Source organism: Ambystoma mexicanum, chromosome 13, assembly GCF_040938575.1.
Source record: "Ambystoma mexicanum isolate Mex_15411 chromosome 13, UKY_AmexF1_1, whole genome shotgun sequence".
Classification (NCBI taxonomy): domain Eukaryota; kingdom Metazoa; phylum Chordata; class Amphibia; order Caudata; family Ambystomatidae; genus Ambystoma; species Ambystoma mexicanum.
The window spans coordinates 825,478,452-825,502,751 of NC_090938.1; positions in this window are offsets into that span (position 1 = coordinate 825,478,452).

Here is a 24,300-nt window from a genome sequence, read left to right on the forward strand (position 1 = left end):
CTCCTGAGGATGCATGCTTGTCTCTCTGCCTTGGAAACTCCTGAGGATGCCTGCTCGCCTCTCTGCCCTGCAAGCTCCCGAGGATGCCTGCTTGCCTCCCTGACATGCAAGCTCCTGAGGATGCCTGCTCACCTCACTGCCCAGCAAGGTCCTGAGTATGCCCGCTCGCCTCTGTGCCTTGCAAGTTCCTGAGGTTGCCTACTCGTCTCATTGCCCTGCAAGCTCCTGAGGATGCCTGCTCGTCTCTCTGCCTTGGAAGCTTCTGAGGATGCCTGCCCGCCTCTCGGCCCTGCAACCTCCTGAGGATGCCTGCTCGCCTCTCTGTCTTGCAAGCTCCTGAGGATGCCTGCTTACCTCTCTGCCTTTCAAGCTGTTGAGGGTGCCTGCTCACCTCTCTGTCTTGCAAGCTCCTGAGGATGTTTGCTCGCCTCTGTGTCTTGCAAACTCCTGTGGATGCCTGCTCGCCTCTGTGTCTTGCAAGCTCCTGAGGATGCTTACTCGCCTCTGTGTCTTACAAAGTCCTGATGATCCCTGCTCTCCTCTCTGCCCTGCAAGTTCCTGAGGATGCCTGCTCACCTCTCTGCCCTGCAACCTCCTAAGGATACCTGCTTGCCTCTCTGTCTTGCAAGCTCCTGAGGATGCCTGCTCGCCTCTCTGCCTTGCAAGCTCCTAAGGATGTCTGCTCGCCTCTCTGCCCTGGAAGGTCCTGCGGTCGCCTGCTCGCCTCTCTGCCCTCCAATCTCCTGAGGATGCCTGCTCGCCTCTCTGCTTTGCAAGCTCCAGAGGATGCCTGCTCGCCTCTCTGCATTGCAAGCTCCTGAGGATGCCTGCTCGCCTCTCTGCCATGCAAGCTCCTGAGGATGCCTGCTCGCCTCTCTACCATGCAAGCTCCTGAGGATGCCTGCTTGCCTCTGTGTCTTGCAAGCTCCTGAGGTTGGCTGCTTGCCTCTGCCTTGCAAGCTCCTGAGCATGTCTTCTCGCCTCTGTGTCTTGCAAACTCCTGAGGATCCCTACTCTCCTCTCTGCCCTGCAAGCTTCTGAGGATGCCTTCTTGCCTCTCTGCCCTGCAAGCTCCTGAGGATGCCTGCTTGCCTCTCTCCCATGCAAGCTCCTTAGGATGCCTGCTCACCTCACTGCCCTGCAAGCTCCTGAGGATGCCTGCTCACCTCTGTGTCTTGCAAGCTCCTGAGGATCCCTGCTCTCTTGTCTGCCCTGCAAGCTTCTGAGGATGCCTGCTTGCCTCTATGCCCTGCAAGCTCCTGAGGATGCCTGCTTGCCTGTATGCCCTGCAAGCTCCTATGGATGCCTGCTCACCTCACTGCCCTGAAAGCTCCTGAGTATGCCTGCTCGCCTCAGTGCCTTGAAAGCACCTGAGGATGCCTGCTCGTCTCTCTGCCCTGCAAGCTCCTGAGGATGCCTGCCCGCCTCTCGGCCCTGCTAGCTCCGGAGGATGCCTGCTCGCCTCTTTGCCCTGCAAGCTCCTGAGGACGCCTGCTCGACTCTCTGCCCTGCAAGCTCCTGAGGATGCCTGCTTGTCTCTGTGTCGTGCAAGCTCCTGAGGATGCCTGCTCGCCTCTCTGCACTGCAAGCTCCTGAGGATGCCTGCTCGCCTCTCTGCACTGCAAGCTCCTGTGGTTGCCTGCTCGCCTCTCTGTCTTGCAAGCTCCTGAGGATGCCTGCTCGCCTCTGTGTCTTGCAAACTCCTGAGGATCCCTACTCTCCTCTCTGCCCTGCAAGCTTCTGAGGATGCCTTCTTGCCTCTCTGCCCTGCAAGCTCCTGAGGATGCCTGCTTGCCTCTCTCCCATGCAAGCTCCTTAGGATGCCTGCTCACCTCACTGCCCTGCAAGCTCCTGAGGATGCCTGCTCGCCTCTGTGTCTTGCAAGCTCCTGAGGATGCCTACTCGCCTCTGTGTCGTGCAAAGTCCTGAGGATCCCTGCTCTCTTCTCTGCCCTGCAAGCTTCTGAGGATGCCTGCTTGCCTCTCTGTCCTGCAAGCTCCTGAGGATGCCTGCTCTCTTCTCTGCCCTGCAAGCTTCTGAGGATGCCTGCTTGCCTCTCTGTCCTGCAAGCTCCTGAGGATGCCTGCTTGCCTGTATGCCCTGCAAGCTCCTGAGGATGCCTGCTCAACTCACTGCACTGAAAGCTCCTGAGTATGCCTGCCCGCCTCTCGGCCCTGCTAGCTCCAGAGGATGCCTGCTCGCCTCTTTGCACTGCAAGCTCCTGAGGACGCCTGCTCGACTCTCTGCCCTGCAAGCTCCTGAGGAAGCCTGCTTGCCTCTGTGTCGTGCAAGCTCCTGAGGATGCCTGCTCCCCTCTCTGCACTTCAAGCTCCTGAGGATGCCTGCTCGACTCTCTGCCCTGCAAGCTCCTGAGGATGCCTGCTCGCCTCTCTGCCCTGCAAGCTCCCGAGGATGCCTGCTTGCCTCTCTGCCATGCAAGCTCCTGAGGATGCCTGCTCAACTCACTGCCCAGCAAGCTCCTGAGTATGCCCGCTCGCCTATGGTCCTTGCAAGTTCCTGAGGTTGCCTACTCGTCTCATTGCCCTGCAAGCTCCTGAGGATGCCTGCCCGCCTCTCGGCCCTGCAACCTCCTGAGGATGCCTGCTCGCCTCTCTGTCTTGCAAGCTCCTGAGGATGCCTGCTTACCTCTCTGCCTTTCAAGCTGTTGAGGGTGCCTGCTCACCTCTCTGTCTTGCAAGCTCCTGAGGATGTTTGCTCGCCTCTGTGTCTTGCAAGCTCCTGTGGATGCCTGCTCGCCTCTGTGTCTTGCAAGCTCCTGAGGATGCTTACTCGCCTCTGTGTCTTACAAAGTCCTGATGATCCCTGCTCTCCTCTCTGCCCTGCAAGTTCCTGAGGATGCCTGCTCACCTCTCTGCCCTGCAACCTCCTGAGGATGCCTGCTTGCCTCTCTGTCTTGCAAGCTCCTGAGGATGCCTGCTCGCCTCTCTGCCTTGCAAGCTCCTAAGGATGCCTGCTCGCCTCTCTGCCCTGGAAGCTCCTGCGGTCGCCTGCTCGCCTCTCTGCCCTCCAATCTCCTGAGGATGCCTGCTCGCCTCTCTGCTTTGCAAGCTCCAGAGGATGCCTGCTCGCCTCTCTGCATTGCAAGCTCCTGAGGATGCCTGCTCGCCTCTCTGCCCTGCAAGCTCCTGAGGATGCCTGCTCGCCTCTCTGCCATGCAAGCTCCTGAGGATGCCTGCTTGCCTCTGTGTCTTTCAAACTCCTGAGGTTGGCTGCTTGCCTCTGCCTTTCAAGCTCCTGAGGATGTCTTCTCGCCTCTGTGTCTTGCAAACTCCTGAGGATCCCTACTCTCCTCTCTGCCCTGCAGGCTTCTGAGGATGCCTTCTTGCCTCTCTGCCCTGCAACCTCCTGAGGATGCCTGCTCGCCTCTCTGTCTTGCAAGCTCCTGAGGATGCCTGCTTACCTCTCTGCCTTTCAAGCTGTTGAGGGTGCCTGCTCACCTCTCTGTCTTGCAAGCTCCTGAGGATGTTTGCTCGCCTCTGTGTCTTGCAAGCTCCTGTGGATGCCTGCTCGCCTCTGTGTCTTGCAAGCTCCTGAGGATGCTTACTCGTCTCATTGCCCTGCAAGCTCCTGAGGATGCCTGCTCGCCTCTGTGCCTTGCAAGTTCCTGAGGTTGCCTACTCGTCTCATTGCCCTGCAAGCTCCTGAGGATGCCTGCTCGTCTCTCTGCCTTGGAAGCTTCTGAGGATGCCTGCCTGCCTCTCGGCCCTGCAACCTCCTGAGGATGCCTGCTCGCCTCTCTGTCTTGCAAGCTCCTGTGGATGCCTGCTCGCCTCTGTGTCTTGCAAGCTCCTGAGGATGCTTACTCGTCTCACTGCCCAGCAAGCTCCTGAGTATGCCCGCTCGCCTCTGTGCCTTGCAAGTTCCTGAGGTTGCCTACTCGTCTCATTGCCCTGCAAGCTCCTGAGGATGCCTGCTCGTCTCTCTGCCTTGGAAGCTTCTGAGGATGCCTGCCTGCCTCTCGGCCCTGCAACCTCCTGAGGATGCCTGCTCGCCTCTCTGTCTTGCAAGCTCCTGAGGATGCCTGCTTACCTCTCTGCCTTTCAAGCTGTTGAGGGTGCCTGCTCACCTCTCTGTCTTGCAAGCTCCTGAGGATGTTTGCTCGCCTCTGTGTCTTGCAAGCTCCTGTGGATGCCTGCTCGCCTCTGTGTCTTGCAAGCTCCTGAGGATGCTTACTCGCCTCTGTGTCTTACAAAGTCCTGATGATCCCTGCTCTCCTCTCTGCCCTGCAAGTTCCTGAGGATGCCTGCTCACCTCTCTGCCCTGCAACCTCCTGAGGATGCCTGCTTGCCTCTCTGTCTTGCAAGCTCCTGAGGATGCCTGCTCGCCTCTCTGCCTTGCAAGCTCCTAAGGATGCCTGCTCGCCTCTCTGCCCTGGAAGCTCCTGCGGTCGCCTGCTCGCCTCTCTGCCCTCCAATCTCCTGAGGATGCCTGCTCGCCTCTCTGCTTTGCAAGCTCCAGAGGATGCCTGCTCGCCTCTCTGCATTGCAAGCTCCTGAGGATGCCTGCTCGACTCTTTGCCCTGCAAGCTCCTGAGGATGCCTGCTCGCCTCTCTGCCCTGCAAGCTCCTGAGGATGCCTGCTCGCCTCTCTGCCATGCAAGCTCCTGAGGATGCCTGCTTGCCTCTGTGTCTTTCAAACTCCTGAGGTTGGCTGCTTGCCTCTGCCTTTCAAGCTCCTGAGGATGTCTTCTCGCCTCTGTGTCTTGCAAACTCCTGAGGATCCCTACTCTCCTCTCTGCCCTGCAGGCTTCTGAGGATGCCTTCTTGCCTCTCTGCCCTGCAAGCTCCTGAGGATGCCTGCTTGCCTCTCTCCCATGCAAGCTCCTTAGGATGCCTGCTCACCTCACTGCCCTGCAAGCTCCTGAGGATGCCTGCTCACCTCTGTGTCTTGCAAGCTCCTGAGGTTGCCTACTCGCCTCTGTGTCCTGCAAAGTCCTGAGGATTGATGCTCTCTTCTCTGCCCTGCAAACTTCTGAGGATGCCTGCTTGCCTCTATGCCCTGCAAGCTCCTGAGGATGCCTGCTCACCTCACTGCCCTGAAAGCTCCTGAGTATGCCTGCTCGCCTCTGGGCCTTGAAAGCTCCTGAGGATGCCTGCTCGTCTCTCTGCCCTGCAAGCTCCTGAGGATGCCTACCCGCCTCTCGGCCCTGCTAGCTCCGGAGGATGCCTGCTCGCCTCTTTGCCCTGCAAGCTCCTGAGGACGCCTGCTCGACTCTCTGCCCTGCAAGCTCCTGAGGATGCCTGCTTGCCTCTCTCCCATGCAAGCTCCTTAGGATGCCGGCTCACCTCACTGCCCTGCAAGCTCCGGAGGATGCCTGCTCGCCTCTGTGTCTTGCAAGCTCCTGAGGATGCCTACTCGCCTCTGTGTCCTGCAAAGTCCTGAGGATCCCTGCTCTCTTCTCTGCCCTGCAAGCTTCTGAGGATGCCTGCTCTCTTCTCTGCCCTGCAAGCTCCTGAGGATGCCTGCTCGCCTCTCTGCCATGCAAGCTCCTGAGGATGCCTGCTTACCTCTGTGTCTTGCAAGCTCCTGAGGTTGGCTGCTTGCCTATGCCTTGAAAGCTCCTGAGGATGCCTGCTCGCCTCCCTGCCATGCAAGCTCCTGAGGATGCCTGCTTACCTCTGTGTCTTGCAAGCTCCTGAGGTTGGCTGCTTGCCTATGCCTTGCAATCTCCTGAGGATGCCTGCTCGCCTCTGTGTCTTGCAAACTCCTGAGGATGCCTGCTCGCCTCTGTGTCTTGCAAACTCCTGAGGATCCCTGCTCTCCTCTCTGCCCTGCAAGCTTCTGCGGATGCCTACTTGCCTCTCTGCCCTGCATGCTCCTGAGGATGCCTGCTTGCCTCTCTGCTATGCAAGCTCCTGAGAATGCCTGCTCATCTCACTGCCCTGCAAGCTCCTGAGTATGCCGGCTCGCCTCTGTGCCTTGCAAGTTCCTGAGGTTGACGGCTCGCCTCATTGCCCTGCAAGCTCCTGAGGATGCATGCTCGTCTCTCTGCCTTGGAAACTCCTGAGGATGCCTGCTCGCCTCTCTGCCCTGCAAGCTCCCGAGGATGCCTGCTTGCCTCTCTGCCATGCAAGCTCCTGAGGATGCCTGCTCACCTCACTGCCCAGCAAGCTCCTGAGTATGCCCGCTCGCCTCTGTGCCTTGCAAGTTCCTGAGGTTGCCTACTCGTCTCATTGCCCTGCAAGCTCCTGACGATGCCTGCTCGTCTCTCTGCCTTGGAAGCTTCTGAGGATGCCTGCCCGCCTCTCGGCCCTGCAACCTCCTGAGGATGCCTGCTCGCCTCTCTGTCTTGCAAGCTCCTGAGGATGCCTGCTTACCTCTCTGCCTTTCAAGCTGTTGAGGGTGCCTGCTCACCTCTCTGTCTTGCAAGCTCCTGAGGATGTTTGCTCGCCTCTGTGTCTTGCAAGCTCCTGTGGATGCCTGCTCGCCTCTGTGTCTTGCAAGCTCCTGAGGATGCTTACTCGCCTCTGTGTCTTACAAAGTCCTGATGATCCCTGCTCTCCTCTCTGCCCTGCAAGCTCCAGAGGATGCCTGCTCGCCTCTCTGCATTGCAAGCTCCTGAGGATGCCTGCTCGACTCTTTGCCCTGCAAGCTCCTGAGGATGCCTGCTCGCCTCTCTGCCCTGCAAGCTCCTGAGGATGCCTGCTTGCCTCTCTGCCATGCAAGCTCCTGAGGATGCCTGATTGCCTCTGTGTCTTGCAAGCTCCTGAGGTTGGCTGCTTGCCTCTGCCTTGCAAGCTCCTGAGGATGTCTTCTCGCCTCTGTGTCTTGCAAACTCCTGAGGATCCCTACTCTCCTCTCTGCGCTGCAAGCTTCTGAGGACGCCTTCTTGCCTCTCTGCCCTGCAAGCTCCTGAGGATGCCTGCTTGCCTCTCTCCCATGCAAGCTCCTTAGGATGCCTGCTCACCTCACTGCCCTGCAAGCTCCTGAGGATGCCTGCTCACCTCTGTGTCTTGCAAGCTCCTGAGGTTGCCTACTCGCCTCTGTGTCCTGCAAAGTCCTGAGGATCCCTGCTCTCTTCTCTGCCCTGCAAGCTTCTGAGGATGCCTGCTTGCCTCTATGCCCTGCAAGCTCCTGAGGATGCCTGCTTGCCTGTATGCCCTGCAAGCTCCTGAGGATGCCTGCTCACCTCACTGCCCTGAAAGCTCCTGAGTATGCCTGCTCGCCTCTGGGCCTTGAAAGCTCCTGAGGATGCCTGTTCGCCTCTCGCCCTGCAACCTCCTGAGGATGCCTGCTCGCCTCTCTGTCTTGCCAGCTCCTGAGGATGCCTGCTCGCCTCTCTGCCTTGCAATCTCCTAAGGATGCCTGCTCGCCTCTCTGCCCTGCAAGCTACTGCGGTCGCCTGCTCGCCTCTCTGCCCTCCAAGCTCCTGAGGATGCCTGCTCACCTCTCTGCCTTGCAAGCTCCAGAGGATGCCTGCTCGCCTCTCTGCCTTGCAAGCTCCTGAGGATGCCTGCTCGCCTCTCTGCCCTGCAAGCTCCTGAGGATGCCTGCTCGCCTCTCTGCCCTGCAAGCTCCTGAGGATGCCTGCTTGCCTCTGTGTCTTGCAAGCTCCTGAGGTTGGCTGCTTGCCTATGCCTTGCAAGCTCCTGAGGATGCCTGCTTGCCTCTGTGTCTTGCAAACTCCTGAGGATGCCTGCTTGCCTCTGTGTCTTGCAAACTCCCGAGGATCCCTGCTCTCCTCTCTGCCCTGCAAGCTTCTGAGGAGGCCTGCTTGCCTCTCTGCAAGCTCCTGAGGGTGCCTGCTTGCCTCTCTGCCCTGCAAGCTCCTGAGGATGCCTGCTCGCCTCATTGCCCTGCAAGCTCCTGAGGATGCATGCTTGTCTCTCTGCCTTGGAAGCTCCTGAGGATGCCTGCTCGCCTCTCTGCCCTGCAAGCTCCTGAGAATGCCTGCTTGCCTCTGTGCCATGCAAGCTCCTGAGGATGCCTGCTCGCCTCACTGCCCTGCAAGCTCCTGATTATTCCTGCTCGCCTCTGTGCCTTGCAAGTTCCTGAGGTTGCCTGCTCGCCTCATTGCCCTGCAAGCTCTTGAGGATGCCTGCTCGTCTCTCTGCCTTGGAAGCTCCTGAGGATGCCTGCCCGACTCTTGGCCCTGCAACCACCTGAGGATGCCTGTTCGCCTCTCTGCCCTGCAAGCTCCTGAGGAAGCCTGCCCACCTCTCGGCCCTGCTAGCTCCTGAGGATGCCTGCTCGCCTCTTTGCCCTGCAAGCTCCTGAGGACGCCTGCTCACCTCTCTGCCTTTCAAGCTGCTGAGGATGCCTGCTCACCTCTCTGTCTTGCAAACTCCTGAGGATGCCTGCTCGCCTCTGTGTCTTGCAAGCTCCTGAGGATGCCTACACGCCTCTTTGTCTTGCAAAGTCCTGAGGTCCCTGCTCTCCTCTCTATCCTGCAAGCTCCTGAGGATGCATGCTCGCCTCTCTGCACTGCAAGTTCCTGAGGATGCCTGCTCACCTCTCTGCCCTGCAACCTCCTGAGGATACCTGCTCGCCTCTCTGTCTTGCAAGCTCCTGAGGATGCCTGCTCGCATCTCTGCCTTTCAAGCTCCTAAGGATGCCTGCTCGCCTCTCTGGCCTGAAAGCTCCTGCGGTCACCTGCTCGCCTCTCTGCCCTCCAAGCTCCTGAGGATGCCTGCTCGCCTCTCTGCCTTGCAAGCTCCAGAGTATGCCTGCTCGCCTCTCTGCCTTGCAAGCTCCTGAGGATGCCTGCTCGACTCTCTGCCCTGCAAGCTCCTGAGGATGCCTGCTCGACTCTCTGCCCTGCAAGCTCCTGAGGAAACCTGCTCACCTCTCTGTCATGCAAGCTCCTGAGGATGCCTGCTTGCCTCTGTGTCGTGCAAGCTCCTGAGGTTGCCTGCTTGCCTCTGCCCTGCAAGCTCCTGAGGATGCCTGCTCGCTTCTGCGTCTTCCAAACTCCCGAGGATCCCTGCTCTCCTCTCTGCCCTGCAAGCTCCTGAGGATGCCTGCTTGCCTCTATGCCCTGCAAGCTCCTGAGGATGCCTGCTCACCTCACTGCCCTTAAAGCTCCTGAGTATGCCTGCTCGCCTCTGTGCCTTGCGAGCTCCTGAGGTTGCCTGCTCATCTCTCTGCCCTGCAACCTCCTGAGGATGCCTGCTCGCCTCTCTGTCTTGCAAGCTCCTGAGGATGCCTGCTCGCCTCTCTGCCTTGCAAGCTCCTAAGGATGCCTGCTCGCCTCTCTGCCCTGTAAGCTACTGCGGTCGCCTGCTCGCCTCTCTGCCCTCCAACCTCCTGAGGATGCCTGCTCACCTCTCTGCCTCGCAAGATCCAGAGGATGCCTGCTCGCTTCTCGGCCTTGCAAGCTTCTGAGGATGCCTGCTCGACTCTCTGCCCTGCAAGCTCCTGAGGATGCCTGCTCGCCTCCCTGCCATGCAAGCTCCTGAGGATTCCTGCTTACCTCTGTGTCTTGCAAGCTCCTGAGGTTGGCTGCTTGCCTATGCCTTGCAATCTCCTGAGGATGCCTGCTCGCCTCTGTGTCTTGCAAACTCCTGAGGATCCCTGCTCTCCTCTCTGCCCTGCAAGCTTCTGAGGATGCCTACTTGCCTCTCTGCCCTGCACGCTCCTGAGGATGCCTGCTCGTCTCTCTGCCTTGGAAACTCCTGAGGATGCCTGCTCGCCTCTCTGCCCTGCAAGCTCCCGAGGATGCCTGCTTGCCTCTCTGCCATGCAAGCTCCTGAGGATGCCTGCTCACCTCACTGCCCAGCAAGCTCCTGAGTATGCCCGCTCGCCTATGTGCCTTGCAAGTTCCTGAGGTTGCCTACTCGTCTCATTGCCCTGCAAGCTCCTGAGGATGCCTGCCCGCCTCTCGGCCCTGCAACCTCCTGAGGATGCCTGCTCGCCTCTCTGTCTTGCAAGCTCCTGAGGATGCCTGCTTACCTCTCTGCCTTTCAAGCTGTTGAGGGTGCCTGCTCACCTCTCTGTCTTGCAAGCTCCTGTGGATGCCTGCTCGCCTCTGTGTCTTGCAAGCTCCTGAGGATGCTTACTCGTCTCATTGCCCTGCAAGCTCCTGAGGATGCCTGCTCGCCTCTGTGCCTTGCAAGTTCCTGAGGTTGCCTACTCGTCTCATTGCCCTGCAAGCTCCTGAGGATGCCTGCTCGTCTCTCTGCCTTGGAAGCTTCTGAGGATGCCTGCCTGCCTCTCGGCCCTGCAACCTCCTGAGGATGCCTGCTCGCCTCTCTGTCTTGCAAGCTCCTGTGGATGCCTGCTCGCCTCTGTGTCTTGCAAGCTCCTGAGGATGCTTACTCGTCTCACTGCCCAGCAAGCTCCTGAGTATGCCCGCTCGCCTCTGTGCCTTGCAAGTTCCTGAGGTTGCCTACTCGTCTCATTGCCCTGCAAGCTCCTGAGGATGCCTGCTCGTCTCTCTGCCTTGGAAGCTTCTGAGGATGCCTGCCTGCCTCTCGGCCCTGCAACCTCCTGAGGATGCCTGCTCGCCTCTCTGTCTTGCAAGCTCCTGAGGATGCCTGCTTACCTCTCTGCCTTTCAAGCTGTTGAGGGTGCCTGCTCACCTCTCTGTCTTGCAAGCTCCTGAGGATGTTTGCTCGCCTCTGTGTCTTGCAAGCTCCTGTGGATACCTGCTCGCCTCTGTGTCTTGCAAGCTCCTGAGGATGCTTACTCGCCTCTGTGTCTTACAAAGTCCTGATGATCCCTGCTCTCCTCTCTGCCCTGCAAGTTCCTGAGGATGCCTGCTCACCTCTCTGCCCTGCAACCTCCTGAGGATGCCTGTTTGCCTCTCTGTCTTGCAAGCTCCTGAGGATGCCTGCTCGCCTCTCTGCCTTGCAAGCTCCTAAGGATGCCTGCTCGCCTCTCTGCCCTGGAAGCTCCTGCGGTCGCCTGCTCGCCTCTCTGCCCTCCAATCTCCTGAGGATGCCTGCTCGCCTCTCTGCTTTGCAAGCTCCAGAGGATGCCTGCTCGCCTCTCTGCATTGCAAGCTCCTGAGGATGCCTGCTCGACTCTTTGCCCTGCAAGCTCCTGAGGATGCCTGCTCGCCTCTCTGCCCTGCAAGCTCCTGAGGATGCCTGCTCGCCTCTCTGCCATGCAAGCTCCTGAGGATGCCTGCTTGCCTCTGTGTCTTTCAAACTCCTGAGGTTGGCTGCTTGCCTCTGCCTTTCAAGCTCCTGAGGATGTCTTCTCGCCTCTGTGTCTTGCAAACTCCTGAGGATCCCTACTCTCCTCTCTGCCCTGCAGGCTTCTGAGGATGCCTTCTTGCCTCTCTGCCCTGCAAGCTCCTGAGGATGCCTGCTTGCCTCTCTCCCATGCAAGCTCCTTAGGATGCCTGCTCACCTCACTGCCCTGCAAGCTCCTGAGGATGCCTGCTCGCCTCTGTGTCTTGCAAGCTCCTGAGGTTGCCTACTCGCCTCTGTGTCCTGCAAAGTCCTGAGGATTGATGCTCTCTTCTCTGCCCTGCAAGCTTCTGAGGATGCCTGCTTGCCTCTATGCCCTGCAAGCTCCTGAGGATGCCTGCTCACCTCACTGCCCTGAAAGCTCCTGAGTATGCCTGCTCGCCTCTGGGCCTTGAAAGCTCCTGAGGATGCCTGCTCGTCTCTCTGCCCTGCAAGCTCCTGAGGATGCCTACCCGCCTCTCGGCCCTGCTAGCTCCGGAGGATGCCTGCTCGCCTCTTTGCCCTGCAAGCTCCTGAGGACGCCTGCTCGACTCTCTGCCCTGCAAGCTCCTGAGGATGCCTGCTTGCCTCTCTCCCATGCAAGCTCCTTAGGATGCCGGCTCACCTCACTGCCCTGCAAGCTCCGGAGGATGCCTGCTCGCCTCTGTGTCTTGCAAGCTCCTGAGGATGCCTACTCGCCTCTGTGTCCTGCAAAGTCCTGAGGATCCCTGCTCTCTTCTCTGCCCTGCAAGCTTCTGAGGATGCCTGCTCTCTTCTCTGCCCTGCAAGCTCCTGAGGATGCCTGCTCGCCTCTCTGCCATGCAAGCTCCTGAGGATGCCTGCTTACCTCTGTGTCTTGCAAGCTCCTGAGGTTGGCTGCTTGCCTATGCCTTGAAAGCTCCTGAGGATGCCTGCTCGCCTCTGTGTCTTGCAAACTCCTCAGGATGCCTGCTTGCCTCTGTGTCTTGCAAACTCCTGAGGATCCCTGCTCTCCTCTCTACCCTGCAAGCTTCTGAGGATGCCTACTTGCCTCTCTGCCCTGCACGCTCCTGAGGTTGCCTGCTTGCCTCTCTGCCATGCAAGCTCCTGAGAATGCCTGCTCATCTCATTGCCCTGCAAGCTCCTGAGTATGCCTGCTCGCCTCTGTGCCTTGCAAGTTCCTGAGGTTGACAGCTCGCCTCATTGCCCTGCAAGCTCCTGAGGATGCATGCTTGTCTCTCTGCCTTGGAAACTCCTGAGGATGCCTGCTCGCCTCTCTGCCCTGCAAGCTCCCGAGGATGCCTGCTTGCCTCCCTGCCATGCAAGCTCCTGAGGATGCCTGCTCACCTCACTGCCCAGCAAGGTCCTGAGTATGCCCGCTCGCCTCTGTGCCTTGCAAGTTCCTGAGGTTGCCTACTCGTCTCATTGCCCTGCAAGCTCCTGAGGATGCCTGCTCGTCTCTCTGCCTTGGAAGCTTCTGAGGATGCCTGCCCGCCTCTCGGCCCTGCAACCTCCTGAGGATGCCTGCTCGCCTCTCTGTCTTGCAAGCTCCTGAGGATGCCTGCTTACCTCTCTGCCTTTCAAGCTGTTGAGGGTGCCTGCTCACCTCTCTGTCTTGCAAGCTCCTGAGGATGTTTGCTCGCCTCTGTGTCTTGCAAACTCCTGTGGATGCCTGCTCGCCTCTGTGTCTTGCAAGCTCCTGAGGATGCTTACTCGCCTCTGTGTCTTACAAAGTCCTGATGATCCCTGCTCTCCTCTCTGCCCTGCAAGTTCCTGAGGATGCCTGCTCACCTCTCTGCCCTGCAACCTCCTAAGGATACCTGCTTGCCTCTCTGTCTTGCAAGCTCCTGAGGATGCCTGCTCGCCTCTCTGCCTTGCAAGCTCCTAAGGATGTCTGCTCGCCTCTCTGCCCTGGAAGGTCCTGCGGTCGCCTGCTCGCCTCTCTGCCCTCCAATCTCCTGAGGATGCCTGCTCGCCTCTCTGCTTTGCAAGCTCCAGAGGATGCCTGCTCGCCTCTCTGCATTGCAAGCTCCTGAGGATGCCTGCTCGCCTCTCTGCCATGCAAGCTCCTGAGGATGCCTGCTCGCCTCTCTACCATGCAAGCTCCTGAGGATGCCTGCTTGCCTCTGTGTCTTGCAAGCTCCTGAGGTTGGCTGCTTGCCTCTGCCTTGCAAGCTCCTGAGCATGTCTTCTCGCCTCTGTGTCTTGCAAACTCCTGAGGATCCCTACTCTCCTCTCTGCCCTGCAAGCTTCTGAGGATGCCTTCTTGCCTCTCTGCCCTGCAAGCTCCTGAGGATGCCTGCTTGCCTCTCTCCCATGCAAGCTCCTTAGGATGCCTGCTCACCTCACTGCCCTGCAAGCTCCTGAGGATGCCTGCTCACCTCTGTGTCTTGCAAGCTCCTGAGGATCCCTGCTCTCTTGTCTGCCCTGCAAGCTTCTGAGGATGCCTGCTTGCCTCTATGCCCTGCAAGCTCCTGAGGATGCCTGCTTGCCTGTATGCCCTGCAAGCTCCTGAGGATGCCTGCTCACCTCACTGCCCTGAAAGCTCCTGAGTATGCCTGCTCGCCTCAGTGCCTTGAAAGCACCTGAGGATGCCTGCTCGTCTCTCTGCCCTGCAAGCTCCTGAGGATGCCTGCCCGCCTCTCGGCCCTGCTAGCTCCGGAGGATGCCTGCTCGCCTCTTTGCCCTGCAAGCTCCTGAGGACGCCTGCTCGACTCTCTGCCCTGCAAGCTCCTGAGGATGCCTGCTTGTCTCTGTGTCGTGCAAGCTCCTGAGGATGCCTGCTCGCCTCTCTGCACTGCAAGCTCCTGAGGATGCCTGCTCGCCTCTCTGCACTGCAAGCTCCTGTGGTTGCCTGCTCGCCTCTCTGTCTTGCAAGCTCCTGAGGATGCCTGCTCGCCTCTGTGTCTTGCAAACTCCTGAGGATCCCTACTCTCCTCTCTGCCCTGCAAGCTTCTGAGGATGCCTTCTTGCCTCTCTGCCCTGCAAGCTCCTGAGGATGCCTGCTTGCCTCTCTCCCATGCAAGCTCCTTAGGATGCCTGCTCACCTCACTGCCCTGCAAGCTCCTGAGGATGCCTGCTCGCCTCTGTGTCTTGCAAGCTCCTGAGGATGCCTACTCGCCTCTGTGTCGTGCAAAGTCCTGAGGATCCCTGCTCTCTTCTCTGCCCTGCAAGCTTCTGAGGATGCCTGCTTGCCTCTCTGTCCTGCAAGCTCCTGAGGATGCCTGCTCTTTTCTCTGCCCTGCAAGCTTCTGAGGATGCCTGCTTGCCTCTCTGTCCTGCAAGCTCCTGAGGATGCCTGCTTGCCTGTATGCCCTGCAAGCTCCTGAGGATGCCTGCTCAACTCACTGCACTGAAAGCTCCTGAGTATGCCTGCCCGCCTCTCGGCCCTGCTAGCTCCAGAGGATGCCTGCTCGCCTCTTTGCACTGCAAGCTCCTGAGGACGCCTGCTCGACTCTCTGCCCTGCAAGCTCCTGAGGAAGCCTGCTTGCCTCTGTGTCGTGCAAGCTCCTGAGGATGCCTGCTCCCCTCTCTGCACTGCAAGCTCCTGAGGATGCCTGCTCGACTCTCTGCCCTGCAAGCTCCTGAGGATGCCTGCTCGCCTCTCTGCCCTGCAAGCTCCCGAGGATGCCTGCTTGCCTCTCTGCCATGCAAGCTCCTGAGGATGCCTGCTCAACTCACTGCCCAGCAAGCTCCTGAGTATGCCCGCTCGCCTATGGTCCTTGCAAGTTCCTGAGGTTGCCTACTCGTCTCATTGCCCTGCAAGCTCCTGAGGATGCCTGCATGCCTCTCGGCCCTGCAACCTCCTGAGGATGCCTGCTCGCCTCTCTGTCTTGCAAGCTCCTGAGGATGCCTGCTTACCTCTCTGCCTTTCAAGCTGTTGAGGGTGCCTGCTCACCTCTCTGTCTTGCAAGCTCCTGAGGATGTTTGCTCGCCTCTGTGTCTTGCAAGCTCCTGTGGATGCCTGCTCGCCTCTGTGTCTTGCAAGCTCCTGAGGATGCTTACTCGCCTCTGTGTCTTACAAAGTCCTGATGATCCCTGCTCTCCTCTCTGCCCTGCAAGTTCCTGAGGATGCCTGCTCACCTCTCTGCCCTGCAACCTCCTGAGGATGCCTGCTTGCCTCTCTGTCTTGCAAGCTCCTGAGGATGCCTGCTCGCCTCTCTGCCTTGCAAGCTCCTAAGGATGCCTGCTCGCCTCTCTGCCCTGGAAGCTCCTGCGGTCGCCTGCTCGCCTCTCTGCCCTCCAATCTCCTGAGGATGCCTGCTCGCCTCTCTGCTTTGCAAGCTCCAGAGGATGCCTGCTCGCCTCTCTGCATTGCAAGCTCCTGAGGATGCCTGCTCGCCTCTCTGCCCTGCAAGCTCCTGAGGATGCCTGCTCGCCTCTCTGCCATGCAAGCTCCTGAGGATGCCTGCTTGCCTCTGTGTCTTTCAAACTCCTGAGGTTGGCTGCTTGCCTCTGCCTTTCAAGCTCCTGAGGATGTCTTCTCGCCTCTGTGTCTTGCAAACTCCTGAGGATCCCTACTCTCCTCTCTGCCCTGCAGGCTTCTGAGGATGCCTTCTTGCCTCTCTGCCCTGCAAGCTCCTGAGGATGCCTGCTTGCCTCTCTCCCATGCAAGCTCCTTAGGATGCCTGCTCACCTCACTGCCCTGCAAGCTCCTGAGGATGCCTGCTCGCCTCTGTGTCTTGCAAGCTCCTGAGGTTGCCTACTTGCCTCTGTGTCCTGCAAAGTCCTGAGGATTGATGCTCTCTTCTCTGCCCTGCAAGCTTCTGAGGATGCCTGCTTGCCTCTATGCCCTGCAAGCTCCTGAGGATGCCTGCTCACCTCACTGCCCTGAAAGCTCCTGAGTATGCCTGCTCGCCTCTGGGCCTTGAAAGCTCCTGAGGATGCCTGCTCGTCTCTCTGCCCTGCAAGCTCCTGAGGATGCCTACCCGCCTCTCGGCCCTGCTAGCTCCGGAGGATACCTGCTCGCCTCTTTGCCCTGCAAGCTCCTGAGGACGCCTGCTCGAATCTCTGCCCTGCAAGCTCCTGAGGATGCCTGCTTGCCTCTCTCCCATGCAAGCTCCTTAGGATGCCGGCTCACCTCACTGCCCTGCAAGCTCCGGAGGATGCCTGCTCGCCTCTGTGTCTTGCAAGCTCCTGAGGATGCCTACTCGCCTCTGTGTCCTGCAAAGTCCTGAGGATCCCTGCTCTCTTCTCTGCCCTGCAAGCTTCTGAGGATGCCTGCTCTCTTCTCTGCCCTGCAAGCTCCTGAGGATGCCTGCTCGCCTCTCTGCCATGCAAGCTCCTGAGGATGCCTGCTTACCTCTGTGTCTTGCAAGCTCCTGAGGTTGGCTGCTTGCCTATGCCTTGCAAGCTCCTGAGGATGCCTGCTCGCCTCTGTGTCTTGTAAACTCCTCAGGATGCCTGCTTGCCTCTGTGTCTTGCAAACTCCTGAGGATCTCTGCTCTCCTCTCTACCCTGCAAGCTTCTGAGGATGCCTACTTGCCTCTCTGCCCTGCACGCTCCTGAGGTTGCCTGCTTGCCTCTCTGCCATGCAAGCTCCTGAGAATGCCTGCTTATCTCACTGCCCTGCAAGCTCCTGAGTATGCCTGCTCACCTCTGTGCCTTGCAAGTTCCTGAGGTTGACAGCTCGCCTCATTGCCCTGCAAGCTCCTGAGGATGCATGCTTGTCTCTCTGCCTTGGAAACTCCTGAGGATGCCTGCTCGCCTCTCTGCCCTGCAAGCTCCCGAGGATGCCTGCTTGCCTCTCTGCCATGCAAGCTCCTGAGGATGCCTGCTCACCTCACTGCCCAGCAAGGTCCTGAGTACGCCCGCTCGCCTCTGTGCCTTGCAAGTTCCTGAGGTTGCCTACTCGTCTCATTGCCCTGCAAGCTCCTGAGGATGCCTGCTCGTCTCTCTGCCTTGGAAGCTTCTGAGGATGCCTGCCCGCCTCTCGGCCCTGCAACCTCCTAAGGATGCCTGCTCGCCTCTCTGTCTTGCAAGCTCCTGAGGATGCCTGCTTACCTCTCTGCCTTTCAAGCTGTTGAGGGTGCCTGCTCACCTCTCTGTCTTGCAAGCTCCTGAGGATGTTTGCTCACCTCTGTGTCTTGCAAACTCCTGTGGATGCCTGCTCCCCTCTGTGTCTTGCAAGCTCCTGAGGATGCTTACTCGCCTCTGTGTCTTACAAAGTCCTGATGATCCCTGCTCTCCTCTCTGCCCTGCAAGTTCCTGAGGATGCCTGCTCACCTCTCTGCCCTGCAACCTCCTGAGGATGCCTGCTTGCCTCTCTGTCTTGCAAGCTCCTGAGGATGCCTGCTCGCCTCTCTGCCTTGCAAGCTCCTAAGGATGTCTGCTCGCCTCTCTGCCCTGGAAGGTCCTGCGGTCGCCTGCTCGCCTCTCTGCCCTCCAATCTCCTGAGGATGCCTGCTCGCCTCTCTGCTTTGCAAGCTCCAGAGGATGCCTGCTCGCCTCTCTGCATTGCAAGCTCCTGAGGATTCCTGCTCGCCTCTCTGCCCTGCAAGCTCCTGAGGATGCCTGCTCGCCTCTCTGCCATGCAAGCTCCTGAGGATGCCTGCTCGCCTCTCTACCATGCAAGCTCCTGAGGATGCCTGCTTGCCTCTGTGTCTTGCAAGCTCCTGAGGTTGGCTGCTTGCCTCTGCCTTGCAAGCTCCTGAGCATGTCTTCTCGCCTCTGTGTCTTGCAAACTCCTGAGGATCCCTACTCTCCTCTCTGCCCTGCAAGCTTCTGAGGATGCCTTCTTGCCTCTCTGCCCTGCAAGCTCCTGAGGATGCCTGCTTGCCTCTCTCCCATGCAAGCTCCTTAGGATGCCTGCTCACCTCACTGCCCTGCAAGCTCCTGAGGATGCCTGCTCACCTCTGTGTCTTGCAAGCTCCTGAGGATCCCTGCTCTCTTCTCTGCCCTGCAAGCTTCTGAGGATGCCTGCTTGCCTCTATGCCCTGCAAGCTCCTGAGGATGCCTGCTTGCCTGTATGCCCTGCAAGCTCCTGAGGCTGCCTGCTCACCTCACTGCCCTGAAAGCTCCTGAGTATGCCTGCTCGCCTCAGTGCCTTGAAAGCACCTGAGGATGCCTGCTCGTCTCTCTGCCCTGCAAGCTCCTGAGGATGCCTGCCCGCCTCTCGGCCCTGCTAGCTCCGGAGGATGCCTGCTCGCCTCTTTGCCCTGCAAGCTCCTGAGGACGCCTGCTCGACTCTCTGCCCTGCAAGCTCCTGAGGATGCCTGCTTGCCTCTGTGTCGTGCAAGCTCCTGAGGATGCCTGCTCGCCTCTCTGCACTGCAAGCTCCTGAGGATGCCTGCTCGCCTCTCTGCACTGCAAGCTCCTGTGGTTGCCTGCTCGCCTCTCTGTCTTGCAAGCTCCTGAGGATGCCTGCTCGCCTCTGTGTCTTGCAAACTCCTGAGGATCCCTACTCTCCTCTCTGCCCTGCAAGCTTCTGAGGATGCCTTCTTGCCTCTCTGCCCTGCAAGCTCCTGAGGATGCCTGCTTGCCTCTCTCCCATGCAAGCTCCTTAGGATGCCTGCTCACCTCACTGCCCTGCAAGCTCCTGAGGATGCCTGCTCGCCTCTGTGTCTTGCAAGCTCCTGAGGATGCCTACTCGCCTCTGTGTCGTGCAAAGTCCTGAGGATCCCTGCTCTCTTCTCTGCCCTGCAAGCTTCTGAGGATGCCTGCTTGCCTCTCTGTCCTGCAAGCTCCTGAGGATGCCTGCTTTCCTGTATGCCCTGCAAGCTCCTGAGGATGCCTGCTCAACTCACTGCCCTGAAAGCTCCTGAGTATGCCTGCTCGCCTCTGTGCCTTGAAAGCTCCTGAGGATGCCTGCTCGTCTCTCTGCCCTGCAAGCTCCTGAGGATGCCTGCCCGCCTCTCGGCCCTGCTAGCTCCAAAGGATGCCTGCTCGCCTCTTTGCACTGCAAGCTCCTGAGGACGCCTGCTCGACTCTCTGCCCTGCAAGCTCCTGAGGAAGCCTGCTTGCCTCTGTGTCGTGCAAGCTCCTGAGGATGCCTGCTCCCCTCTCTGCACTGCAAGCTCCTGAGGATGCCTGCTCGACTCTCTGCCCTGCAAGCTCCTGAGGATGCCTGCTCGCCTCTCTGCCCTGCAAGCTCCTGTGGTTGCCTGCTCGCCTCTCTGCCCTGCAAGCTCCTGTGGTTGCCTGCTCGCCTCTCTGCCCTGCAAGCTCCTGTGGTTGCCTGCTTGCCTCTGTGTCATGCAAGCTCCTGAGGTTGCCTGCTTGCCTCTGCCCTGCAAGCTCCTGAGGATGCCTGCTCGCCTCTGTGTCTTGCAAACTCCCGAGGATCCCTGCTCTCCTCTCTGCCCTGCAAGCTCCTGTTGTTGCCTGCTCGCCTCTCTGCCCTGCAAGCTCCTGCGGTCACTTGCTCGCCTCTCTGCCCTCCAATCTCCTGAGGATGCCTGCTCACCTCTCTGCCCTGCAACCTCCTGAGGATACCTGCTCGCCTCTCTGTCTTGCAAACTCCTGAGGATGCCTGCTCGCATCTCTGCCTTTCAAGCTCCTAAGGATGCCTTCTCGCCTCTCTGGCCTGAAAGCTCCTGCGGTCACTTGCTCGCCTCTCTGCCCTCCAAGCTCCTGAGGATGCCTGCTCGCCTCTCTGCCTTGTAAGCTCCAGAGGATGCCTGCTCGACTCTCTGCCCTGCAAGCTCCTGAGGATGCCTGCTCGCCTCTCTGCCCTGCAAGCTCCTGAGGATGCCTGCTCACCTCTCTGTCATGCAAGCTCCTGAGGATGCCTGCTTGCCTCTGTGTCATGCAAGCTCCTGAGGTTGCCTGCTTGCCTCTGCCCTGCAAGCTCCTGAGGATGCCTGCTTGCCTCTGCCCTGCAAGCTCCTGAGGATGCCTGCTCGCCTCTGTGTCTTGCAAACTCCCGAGGATCCCTGCTCTCCTCTCTGCCCTGCAAGCTCCTGTTGTTGCCTGCTCGCCTCTCTGCCCTGCAAGCTCCTGTGGTTGCCTGCTCGCCTCACTGCCCTGCAAGCTCCTGAGGATGCCTTCTTGCCTCTCTGCCCTGCAAGCTCCTGTGGTTGCCTGCTCGCCTCACTGCCCTGCAAGCTCCTGTGGTTGCCTGCTCGCCTCTCTGCCTTTCCAGCTCCTGAGGATGCCTGCTCGCCTCTCTGCCTTTCCAGCTCCTGAGGATGCCTGCTCGACTCTCTGCCCTGCAAGCTCCTGAGGATGCCTGCTCGCCTCTCTGCCCTGCAAGCTCCTGAGGATGCCTGCTCACCTCTCTGTCATGCAAGCTCCTGAGGATGCCTGTTTGCCTCTGTGTCATGCAAGCTCCTGAGGTTGCCTGCTTGCCTCTGCCCTGCAAGCTCCTGAGGATGCCTGCTTGCCTCTGCCCTGCAAGCTCCTGAGGATGCCTGCTCGCCTCTGTGTCTTGCAAACTCCCGAGGATCCCTGCTCTCCTCTCTGCCCTGCAAGCTCCTGTTGTTGCCTGCTCGCCTCTCTGCCCTGCAAGCTCCTGTGGTTGCCTGCTCGCCTCTCTGCCTTTCCAGCTCCTGAGGATGGATATGTTTACTGCTTGTAAACCTTCTGTGCTCCCATTTTATGAAGCCTTTAATTGTTCCATAAATACTTTAATGTTTCATAATTATGTTGTAGTTTGTTTTTCCCAGGTGCATGCTGCCAGAGCAGAGCAGGTAGTTAGGGAAAGATTGCTTAATAGCTGCTGTACTAAGACGCCTCCTGCGGGCACCTGGCTCGCGTCTTTGATCATCACTGGTAATGTCTTCTTTACCCCACTAATCACTGGGATGCTGTGTTGGACACACCACGAGTGTGCATGAGAACGTGTGGACTGGAAGCTGGGAAGGGGTGTCATTGTGTTGCATTATTCAATCAATGTTACATATTTTATATTTTTATTTATTTTAATTCTTGGTATAGCGCCAAATCGCCCGCAGGCTTCACAGCGCACAAAGGTTCATGGGGCCATAGCATTTAATTTCAAAGTTGTTCGGTCCTGCTTCATGTTTTATTTACCTGCTGCCACAGAGGGGGTTTCTCCCCCTATTGATATTCATTTTATGAAAGGGAGCCCTATTTTGCTGTATGTACTCATAAAAAAATGTACACGTGTGTCAATCTTTCACATAAAGAGCAGCTTTGCGTATGAAGGATACCCCAAAACATTGTATTTCAGGACTTTCGATTAGGCATCCCACAAAACAGATTCATGGGCCCCAGAGCAAAGGTCCCGTCCCCCCACAAGCGTAAGAGGAAGTTTGAACAGTCTCTCGCCAGAATCCTGTGGCCTTTTTCGGGGTTCAAACTCCTGCTTGGAAATGAAAGGTAATGTCGAGGGGTATTCACGGGGAGCCTCATACTACATGGCAGGGTTCTGAGCAGCCACCCTGAAGCCTTGAATCTCTGAAGGGAAGTCCAAGGCTCTATGAAAGGCACAGTTGCCTTTGGGTTTTCTTTTGTGGGGTTTGCTGGTATGTTGGAGGGAGGTAGCAGGGTCCGCATTCATTTGGGGAGTGATGGACATTTTGAGAGCGCGGGAAGACATGTTGGCGATTGTTTTGGAGAGTGTTTTGCTCGGAGGTGGGAGGAGTGTTTCTTTGAGTGCTGGTTTAATATGTGTGCGTTTTCACAGTGTGCATAAGTTAAATGTGTTTGTAGTGTTCTTTTTATTTACCTCCCTTCCTTATCGTAACTAATTTCCACTGAGCCAGAAGTCTTTTGGGGAACATGTAACAACTCACCCCAAACAAGAGTCAACCAATCCAGGAAGTCCTTGTGTATGTGCGCCTGTGATCTGAGTGCAACCGGCGTGCATTGTGAACACCACACGCTCACTCCCCCCGTCTGGGGAAAGATCAGGGTGTGCTGTGGCAGTAATTCCCGTGAAGCAGCCTCTGAGCAGAACGATTCCAGGGACAATCCTCTTCATACCGGAAGAGGAAGGCGCTCTCCACTTCCATGGGCTGTGTGGAGCAATGGTGCCTTTTGACAGCCCCTGTGAGGTAGGGCTAGTGGGCACAGGAGTTGAACTAGCATCAGTTTGTGGGCCACCTCTTAGTGCTACTTTGCCTATGGTAAGAAGTGCCTCACTGAGTATGAAGGGCCAAAAGGCCCCTGCCCTGGTAGGGGACCGATTGACCCCTGGAAGGATGATGCAGACATCTGGGTGCTGGTATTAACTAGGCTCTTCCAATCAGTGGTCAACCTTAACAAGGTCCGAGCATCTTGGTGCTCTGACTAGAGTGTGCCCATATAGAAAAGGGCGGGGTGTGTGATCAACCAAGCAACTATAGGCCCATTTCGCTCTTTGATGCATTAGGGAAACATTTCTCCAGGATTGTGCCACAGCAACGGCAGGAGTGTGTTGAGTCGAAGGACCTGATTACCCATCTCCAGGCCAGGATCAGCAGGGGATCACCACTGTGGACCAGTGTTTTGCCTTCATATGATTCTCCAGAAATACTGTGTCCTAAAAAGGTTTTGAGTTTATGCAGTATTCATTGACCTACAGACCGTCTTTGATAGTGTACTGCCTTTGATAGTGTCCCTAGGGACCTGCTTTGGCAGATTCTGTTGAAACAAGGAGTTCCTCCCAATGTGGTGTCAGCGCTTATCCAACGTATTCCTGTAATTCTGCTGTAGTGAGATGGGACCCCGCGGGAGAGACCATGAGCCAGTTCCCAGTTACAGAGGCGTCTCGGCAAGGCTGTGTTCTTGGCCTGCCTCTATTTATCCTTTTTTAAATGAGATCATTCAGGCTCTACTGGAAGACTGTCGGGGCACAAAGCTAGATCCCCCAAAACTATCCTGGATATTTTCCTACAGATGATTGCGTTTTGTTGGCTCTATCCACACTGGTAATTACAGAAAGTTTAGAGCGTTTTGTTACCAAGTGCTCCCAGCTGGGCTTGACCTTGAATAGGAGCAAGACCACGGTCATGCTGTTCCGGCCGAGGAAGACAGGGACAACATTCGGGCTATAAATGCAAGGGACAGTTTTGGAACAGGTCACCTACTATGACTACCTTGGGATAAGATTTGCCGATAATGGAACCCGGGTAAACCAAATTGCTAAATCCCAAATTAAACTGGAAAGGAATACTGGTGGCCTAAGGAGGTTTTTTTGGTCTCGCATGGAGAGCAGGCGGTTCTACCCAACATTGATATTTACTATATTCAGATCACTTCAGCCGGATTGTATGGAGCCAAGATATGGGGCTGTTCCGACTGCTCTAGCCTGGGGGTGGCTGGGCAAACATTCTTAAAGAAGTTCCTTAGACTACCCCGCAGCACTCTGAGTGCCCCATTAATACTGGACTGTGGTTTGATGCCTGTAATTTGCCATCTAGTGTGGAAACCGGTCCTTTGCTGGATCAGGTTCTGGAGCTCCCCGGATCTTAGTATATATTGAGAAGCTCTGATCAATCTGTTGAACCATCAAGGCGGCTCTTCTCTTGCTTGGCTGTGCAATGTAAAGCGGCAGCTTGGAGCTGCTGGTCTTGAAGACCTTTGGACTAACCCTGCTTCCATGCACAATAGCGCAAAAAGAGATGTGAAGTGGTCTGCTCAGCGTAACCCCCAGGAACATCTTGCTTGCCTGTGCTTAACATGGAAGTTTGGACAGGATTACCTTACTAGAGGCAGTGGTCGAAGTGGGCGGGAGCGGTCGGGAGCGGTGCTCCTCTACTTCTTTTATTTAAGGTTTACTGTTCCTATACTTTTATTTTAAAAAGAAACCGCTCCGGAACGGTTTCGTTTTGAAACAAAAGTGTAGGAAGAAGTTAAAACTTTCACTTTCAGTGCACTGCACTGAGCACTCCCCAAAACAGCAGGAGCATGTTTTTTGGGGTTTGTATTGTGCGTGGGAGGGTGCGTGGCGATGGGGTTTGTGGGGAGCGGTGCAGGCCAGTAGGGAACGTAGTTCCACTACTTCTTTTTGTGCACTTCGACCACTGACTAGAGGGAGAGATTTACCTGGATTGTGTCTCCCCTGCCCACGCTTACACCCTGTATATTACATTCAGAGTGGGTACCCTTCAGGTGGCAACGTTTACTTGTGGTTGGACAGGAGGTTCATCGTCAATTTGTCCAGCTTTGTGCAGGCGGCTCCTGAATCGGTAACACGCTTTCTGTTACTTTGTGAACCTTACCAGAACATGTATGTGATTCCACTGTTCAAGAGAGAATGTGTCAGAAGTCGCCTGGAAGCGGTGGCCCTGTGTCGCCCACT